This window comes from Lissotriton vulgaris, chromosome 5, assembly GCF_964263255.1.
Source record: "Lissotriton vulgaris chromosome 5, aLisVul1.2, whole genome shotgun sequence".
Taxonomy (NCBI): Eukaryota; Metazoa; Chordata; class Amphibia; order Caudata; family Salamandridae; genus Lissotriton; species Lissotriton vulgaris.
In genome coordinates this window covers 224279336-224287932 of record NC_141693.1, presented here as the reverse complement: position 1 = coordinate 224287932, position 8597 = coordinate 224279336, and the positions used below count along the sequence as shown (strand labels likewise).

Below are 8597 nucleotides of genomic sequence, written 5' to 3'. Positions count from 1 at the left end.
CAAAAGGCGGCTAAATACAAAATGGTGCAGCGGATGCTAACTTAAATCATACAGTGCATGAGAAATTCAGGAAAGGCAATTCCTAGTCAAACAGGGCCTCAGACAATAATTCCCCCTGAGAAGCCAGGGAGCTGGAGCAATGGGATATGGCCACTGGGGGGGTACCTGTATGAGAATGTGGGCTGTTGGTTGTGCAGGGCCAATCGAACACATACTTGAGCTCCCCTGTCACCTCCACTAGCAATGCACATGCAATAGAGAGTACTACAGCACTTCACTGCCAGTATTTCACTTGCTCCGCCATACTTTAATCCACCGAGGAACACAATACCACATGGGTTGTGCAGGGGAGTGATGGAGGGGGGATGTAACTAGGAGGTTGGCCGCTCGGATGGCAGATGAAGGTAGTTGAACTGTATCCAGTGGTCCCCACAACACGGGGTCGCCTATGGGCGCTCTGGGATTCAGGTGAGGATGTGTACTTGCTTAATTGTGTTTCACAGGGTTATGACCATGATTGCTTTATCTCCTGTTGTCGGTCCTCATCTGTGACTGTAATGCTGTGAAAATGGCAATAAAGTTTGTTTATAAAAATAGAAAGAATGTTTGTTTTCTTCAAAGAGGTGCATTTTTCTAGTTTTATTCCTAACAACTAGAACCCAAGACTTGCATTCTAAATGCTGTGGCCTTTTGTGGTGAGGCTGTGTGCTATTCTTTCTGCAGCAAGGTCCTTCTAGCGGTTACCGAGGATGCACTGGCTAATGCTCTTGCAACAAGATTCGAAAGACACATTTGAAAGGAACTCAAACTGATGCTCTATCATTTCTGATAACGTGGAGCACACCAATCTATTTAGAACGCCTCTAAATAGCTCCTGAACGCCAGAAATTAAAGATAATATATTTCAGCCTTCAAGGCAAGATGCATGCCTTTAAAGACTCTATATTTGTTTAATCTCTGTTGGATCTTTCAGGAGTGACTCATCAGCCATAGCAGACATCTTACATGTGGACTAGTCAGTTGTCCCTGATGTAAGCCCATGAAGCTTGCAAGAAACAACAAGTGGCAGGAATGGTCCTTTTCATTTTTAAAAGCTCTGTGAAGTACACAAAAATAAATATTCTCTATTTTCGCTTCGTTGGGTTCCCGTATTCCACACAGCCAGGTCTCTCTTGATTTGTATCAATTTGTGAGTCTCTTTGGATCTCAGACGATCGGACCGCTGTCTCTTAAAGCAGGGTACATGTATATCGCAGGGTCAACGCCATCTCAGAGGAACCGTGTATCCCAGACTTCATTGGCAGTTTTCCAGTTCTCTGGGCTCCTTCCAGACACTTGTACAGCAATGTGAAACCAAATGCAAATCTCCGTTTTTAATCCCTAAATTTCCATTCAATTAAAAGCCTCTTTGGTGAGCTCCCTGTCTGTGTGTGTGCTTATGTGTGGGTTATTTATTCTAGGCAACCAGGCTTAGACCGAAACTGCCTCAATTAATTCGTTCAATTACTGATTCAGTGAGAGTGGCTGCCATTTGCATGTAGAGGCACGGGGAAATTAATAGGATATACATTACAAAGCACGCTCTTGTGCCCGAGGAAGAGCTTTGTTAAAAAAAAAAGTAGGAGAGCGGGAGAAAGCAAGAGAGAGAGAGGGGGCCTTTCTTCTGACAGACCTGATGAGGGTAGAAAAGAGACATTATCTCTTTAAATAGTCATCTATCTTCTTGACACTAGATCCGCCCCTCGTCCGCAGCTCATTGGATGAGGGGAGGCGGCTTCTAGAGTGACGTCAGAGCGATGGCTATAAGTATGGGTAGCAGCACCAACACTTTCGAATTCGAACGTCGGGAAGGAGAAGTTCTTAAAGAGCCTTTGGAGCGTCGGACTGGGGCAAGCGGCGGCAGGAGGACCAGCTCTGGGCGTAGCGCAGGGGTACGAGGCTCTGACAGCTGCCGGGTCACTGCACGGACTGCATCCGGCCTGAGTGTAGGGTATAGAGTAGGGACGGGATCGTTTCCCATTTACTCGAGTTTAGAGGCATTTAGCACTGCCTCGAAGATCCGGGGCTGGAGCAGTCGCGCGCCATCTGGACTTGTTCACGTCGGAGCTTCCAGCGGAGCGTGAGGGCGTCTGACAGACCGAGGGTGCGTCGCACATCCAGGTAAGGTCCGAGTGGCCGCATTCCTGGGAAGCTGGGCGGGAACTGGGCGGGTGGTGTATAGGGGGGGTGGGAATACAGCACACTGATGATCCTTTTTAGAAAAAAAATACGACCCCCTGTCAATTGCCCCTGGAAGTTGATGGCCTTGTTAATTGCCCCTGGAAGTTCATAACCTCCCTGTACGTTTAAAAGCTTTCACTGCCTAGCGCTTCTTATATCGTCTTCCACGTAGGATGGTGCTATTATATACATACAAACATTCTCACGCCCTCTGTCTCTTTCTGGGAGATTAACTCCACCCCAGCTGCCTTTACTGCAGTGGCGTAACTCAAAATGGCCCCCACATTTGCTATGGGGCCCCTGGAGTCTCACATTTCTGACAAATATTCATTCATCATGCGCTTAATGGGGACCCTCTGGAAGGGTTGGGCGAGATGGAGTTTCACCCTCTTTCGCGTGTGTCTGCGTTACCCCCTGCCTGTGTCTGACGTGGAGTCGTCGTATTGAAACTTAGGATCTGGTGCACTTACTGTGGCCTGCACGCTTGACCAATGACAGCGTCCTGACGTACGGGCTGTCGGGCACGTTTGGAGCTTTGTCCGGGTGTGCAGCGCGAATGTTCTGGGGCTGGGGAGTGTTTAGGAGTTTACAGCCTAGATTCCCGTCTGGTGAGGACCCTATACCACTGTGCTCACCTCGGCACTTTCTCTAGACGTGCAATCTTGTGCCTCACGCGGCAGCCTGGGAGGGCAGTTGGTCCGAAGTGTTCGTCTGCGCGGTGTCTGTGTACACTCGAGTGTACCTTTTTAGACTCTAGTGTACACAGCACACACCCAATTCACATTTATTTTCTCAAGCTCCGCTTAGATGACGCACTGTGCGTAGTGTCACTCCTCAGTGTTACGACGGGACACCACTGGCGGGGTTCTAGGCGCCTTGTCTCCGCTGCGATCCTTCGGGCTCGCCTGAAGTGCCCTGTCCAGTGAACCAGAAGGAGTCTTGGTGCGAAGACTATTTATTGGAGTGTGCCTTCGTCTTGTCCGCTTTGCCACACATCAATGCTTCGCTGTACTTGCCGCCGTCGTGGGCTCGGTGGTCGCACCTGCATCCTCGGCTGTGGCAAGGATTGGAATAACATGGGGTGTTTCTGTAAACTTTTATTCTTAACGTCCGTAATATCAGATGTTTGTGTTCTACAGCGCATTGGTCTTCTCAATGCCCTCATGTGATGTTTCTAGTCGTGCTCGTTTGGCCCTTCACTTGTGAGCTTGTCTCGCTAGGGTGCTCTAAACTGAATTGTCTAAAGCAATGTTATTCACTTCTGCCTCAGACTCTTACGCCATTGCATGTTACACTCTGAGAAGTCATGGTCACTGCTCTTGACCCCCGGTCCTGCCGCAGGACCCCTCCTTCTCTGTACCCCCCGCCTAGTGTACTTGATCGCTGCCTGTCGTAGTTCTAGCCTCCCCGTTGCTTCGTGGATGCGGTCATGCCCGTGTAAGCTAGTCACAATCAGTTCACTTCCTCTATAGTTTATTTAGTCTTATCCTAACTGTAGACTCTCCATCAATCAAAAGTTTACTTGTGTTGTCTCTGCCTACTATATGGCCTCACATTTTTTCCTCAATGTTTTGTATTACTTTTACCATACATATTGTGTCGCTCCTTCGCGAGGTGTTTAAGTCGTGAACTTAGTTGCTCTGTCTGTGTTTGTAAACATATCTGACGTGTTTTTTCTCTGCAGACATGTTAAGCCATTTTATTAATTTTGCCCTCGTGTCCAGTTTACTGGGCCAGTTGATTGGTGATGCCCTTGAGCCGCCCGAATGGCGTTTGCTTGGGTGTATTATAATAAGATTGGCAAAGTGATTTATGCTTTATGCACAGCCACGAAATAAGACCACTTTTGTGGCAGTGAGGTATATCGTAGACAGCGTTGCCCATAGCCGAGCAGCAACACCGTGCAATTGTCCTTTTTAAAAGATACCATTTAAGTTTAGTTGTTGCTAAGACTACACAGCTCCGTACAAGTATACTCCAGAGTGTAGTCTTAGCAGAGTTCTTGCTCATTCCTGGTGCCAAGTTTGTTATTGGTCCCCAGCATCTGTTTTCTGATGAGACCTGCGCTCACAGTATAAGTGCTCAGACATCTTATACAGCTTGAGTCCTGTGCAAAAGATGGTATTTTTGTGACTGAAGGCCGTTTGGGCGCAGGTCCTCGGCCCCTGCTTGAGCCCGGAAGCGATGTTACTGCTCCGTGTAGCCCATGGCTTTCAATAGACTATTCACTTGCCCTCCCACGCCCTGCAGGCCGCATGTTAGTTTACAGAAACTCCAAATAGTTTGCTCAGGTCCAAGCCACTTTTTCAGGCTAAACACTATGCAAACCGCTTACAGTGAGGTGCATTGTAGCCACATTTCTCCTGTTGGTGCCTATATAATCTGTAATGTATTTAACCCCTCGTACCAACGTATGGCGCGCGGTCTTTATCGAGCCTGGCACATTGCTGTGTGGAAAATAGAGGTGATGCAATTCTGTCCGATGTTGATTTTGTGAAGTTTGGGATGGTGTGCTCAGATAATCTGGTAGTTGTGACACTCGCGCACTTAATTGCCCCTTCAAAGCATGGATGATAGACACCGTGTCCCATGGCCACTTAGATCAAACGACAGCGTGTGTTTCACTGGTTGGCGGCATTCGAGGAGACGGGCTCCTTGGAGTCGAGGCTGAGCTGTACAAGAGATCGGCTGTTGTGCAGATACACTTGTAGGCGCTGAATCCGAGGTTCCGTGTCATGTGGGTACCCTAGAATGGACGGGAGAGAGCAAGGGCAGAGAACGCCTCCGCGATACTGTAATTTTCAATCAAAATATGTAAAGGACGCTCCTGGTGGTCTCGGGAGGCGTGACTTCCGGTCGGAACTCTTCCCTGAGCCGCGCGCCTGACACGCCCCCCTGTGCGCAGCCCCGCTTCCGAAAGCACGTGGCCGTCAACTTGCCCCGTATGTAAACAATCCTTGCTCTGAGAGTTCCTGCACGTAACTCGTGCTCTGGCATCTGCAGGGCGGTGCGGATTCCTTCCAGGCCGGGTTTACAGTGAACATGTACAGCCTTTTCGAAAATACGCAAACAATATTATTTTTCCAGCACTGAGTGACCCGAGTTAATACAAGTTAAATAAACTGACCGAGGAAGGGATATAGGGCGATTCAGGAAGGATGTTAGAGGAGGGGCGGGGCTAGACCATCAGGGGTCGTACAGCCAGGAAAGTGGGTTCACCAGCAGGGGGTTTAAAGACTATAGAGTGGTCTCTTCCATTGTGTTTTGTTTTTGTTCTTTGGTCAGAGCAGATTACAGCTGGGCCCCTAACTCCACGTGAGTAAGTGAATTCACTGGCTTCAAAGGGAATACAGTAGCATTTCAAAGGATAGGCGACGAAATTGTTACAATGGGTAATGAAGGTAGCGGAACTGTTTTGCAATAAAAAGAATTAGTAGTGGCACGCGGTTTAAGTGGCCTTTGTTCCTTTCAGTGTTTGAACTTTCTGAAATCCACGGAGGACACTGCGGGACATGGAGTTTACAGTTAGATGTTGCTGGCCTGTTGTATAATAGTGAGAGGTGGAATTATAATTGTGGCGCCGATGTCATGTTTTCGTGCAAGAGTTTGCATTTGAAGTGTTTTTAAGTCAACCTTGCTTTGCATGTGGGCCGGAAACTCTTAATACACTCACATTCGTGCACGAGCTGCAATAAGGCACCATTCTAGTGCGAGGGATTACAGTGGTCGCAAGGTGAGGCATGCGAGCTGGCCACCAGCATGCCATTGTACCCGAGTCACAAGATGGTTCTCATGTGCAATAGTGGTCAGGTTTACACTACGTGATGTACTTGGTACCTCGTTACACTAAGGTACACACGTTGTGCCAGGAAAAAAAGGAAAAATGAGTTGTACTCGTGCATGGTTACCAACGTGCCGTTTTGGCGCCAGTCACAGTGATTGGTTTGTTGTGCCAGGGTTAAAAAAAAAGGTGCCACCATGCCATGGCTACAATAATCGCCAGGGTAATATTCAGCAATGCATTTGGGGTGTCAGGATTAAATGTTTTTTTGCTTTTTTTTCCCCCAGAGTTTTATATAGCGCGAACTAGACCCGAACACAATCGGTCGTTGTGTCCGGCTTGCAGTGAGTGGTGCAGTGGCTGCGTCGGGGTTGCAGTGAAGTGTGATCGCCGTGATAGGTTTATTAATAGAAAACACCGAGGCCGTTGTCAGGTGCACTATTTGCCCCAGGGTTCGTGAATGGTGAAATCGATGTTCCGGGGTTGGGCTGAAGGCCATAATCGCATTTCCAGTGTTAGTGACCCTTCCAGAAGCTGCGTCAAGCACCAGTGCATGGTCCAGTCGTCGTGTCTGGCTTACAGTGAGCGGTGCAAGGGCTCCAGTGAAGTGTTCGTTGTGCAAGGGTTTCAGCGAACTGTATCTTCATTATGCAAGTTAGATATTTTCCCCTGGGTTACATTACGATTGCCGTCGGGTACAATGTCTGTTCCATGTTTACAGTGAGTTGCAGTGATTTTACCGGGATTCCAGTGGATGCTGCAGCCATCAGGCGAGCGTTCCAGTGAAGTGTCGGTCAGTTTTTACAATGAGCGGCGCCAGCTTCGTGCAGAACCCACTAGTGCGTACTGCATTGTTGCAACCACCCGGCTTCTGCTTCCTGGTTCTGTATTTTTCCTCTTTAATGGGATTCCCTGCCCCCTCTGTCCAGCCCATTATCAAACATAATGTAAGCAATTACGGAGGCCTCTGCTCAAGGACCAGAAAAAAACTCATTACACTTGGTTTCCAGAGAACGTCAGCGCACCCCGCCCCCACCACCCACCGCGGTCCCTTCATTTCCCTGTAATTGGGAAGAACGTAGTGCACCGATTGGGGCTACTAACCACCCCAAAGCTCGGTGCTCTGCTGTCTTGCGCTGCATTACTTTGCATACTTCATTGTTGCTCCATCCTTGATACTTTTGTTTGAAATTCGCTCCAGAAAGTTCTCGGCACTTAAAGATCAGTACAAGAGCGCTCTCCATGCCATGGTGCTGGGAGGCCTCTGTAGACACTTGCAGTTATTGCACCAATTGGAGGCTTTCTGTATCACATCCTTGTGTTGAAGAAGCATTGGGGGTCTCTAAATCCTGAACACTGTTCCTCACGGCCCATTACGTCCAGTGCTGGCTTTCTTTTAAGGGGCCAACCAGCGTAGAGAAAGTTATTTGTCCTATTATGGATCTCTAACCATCATCAGCAGACATTCTAGAATGGTCATATTTGATGTCCGCTGAGGTTTTGAGACCTAATGTGACATCATTCAGCGGGTGACCACTTTAAAAGGCAAGCCTAGATAGATCCTACTATGCCCTGGGCTTCCTACATAGGGCAAAGTAATACTGTGCCCCAGTCAGCCTTTCTTGACCATGTTCAGATTTCGTTGGCGTGTTTATCTTGAATGAGTTTGTGGGTTGAGATTTGAAAGGCCACTGCTAGCTGATCGAGGACAGAATTATTCACATATCCTGTTCACTTGTAAAGTGGCTGATCTGCGCACACTAGTACTGTTATGGCTCTCATAGAGAGCTCTATTGTATTTTTAAGTTTCTAAACGTCATAACTTCTTGCTATGACATCACAACAGTTGATAAAGCTTGTTATGAACTATTGAGTGATGTCATAAAGGCCTTCCGTGTCAGGTGACAGAGCTCTGAGAGCCTGTCAGCGCAGCTCTGCTTGCCTGCTTTGACTAAGAGCAGAACGCACAACTGCATTGTGGGGGGGTTGCTTAAGGGTAGCAGGTAAGATGTTTCACATTTGCGTCCAGGAGGAAGGGGCATGTTATGTATAGCTCTCCCATTATCTTCTGCCCCTGCGCAGTAGTTGAAGGCAGGCGGGGCACGTCATTTTGGGGGCCGTACATAACATTATAGAACGGTAGAAAGTTCATTACGGGACTGTTTCACCTCTGGGTTCTGAGTAACCTGGACAGCTCGAAGCTTCTCTTGTCTATTTCACGTCACTCTGAACCTTTCAGTAATTCACGGTCACCCATCTATAATTCTATATTTCTGGCAGCAAAAATGTGAAGATTAGCCTAGTCCTAGCAGTGTGCCATCCTGAAAATATAATCGTGTAACCGTATCAGGAGCCGTAATGTCTGCGGCCAGGGCCCCTGGTGGCCCTGATGTGAAACACGTGGGAGCCTTTAGGAATGGATGTTTTTCCGGGACTGCTCCAGAACGTGTATGTGGCCGAGGCTAAGGGTTAATCTGGACCCTCCTCTACTATAACTGCTCATGTGCCTCCACCTCCCTGCCAACACACCGGCAGGGGCCTGCTGTCACTTGTCCTGCATTCATCGCAGACGGCGCGATATTTTTAGCTTTTCCGA

The 8597-nt window shown here is 48.3% G+C and overlaps 1 protein-coding gene across 1 annotated transcript in view; it reads left to right on the top strand.

Moving 5' to 3' along the window:
* The first annotated feature begins 1810 nt into the window (after positions 1-1810).
* LOC147710545 (LIM domain transcription factor LMO4-B) overlaps positions 1811-8597 on the top strand; it is a 42518-nt gene continuing 35731 nt past the window's right edge. The window contains exon 1 of the mRNA XM_086921208.1: positions 1811-2160. The gene's annotated coding sequence lies outside the window, so the exon portion shown is untranslated. The remainder of the gene's footprint in view (positions 2161-8597) is intronic.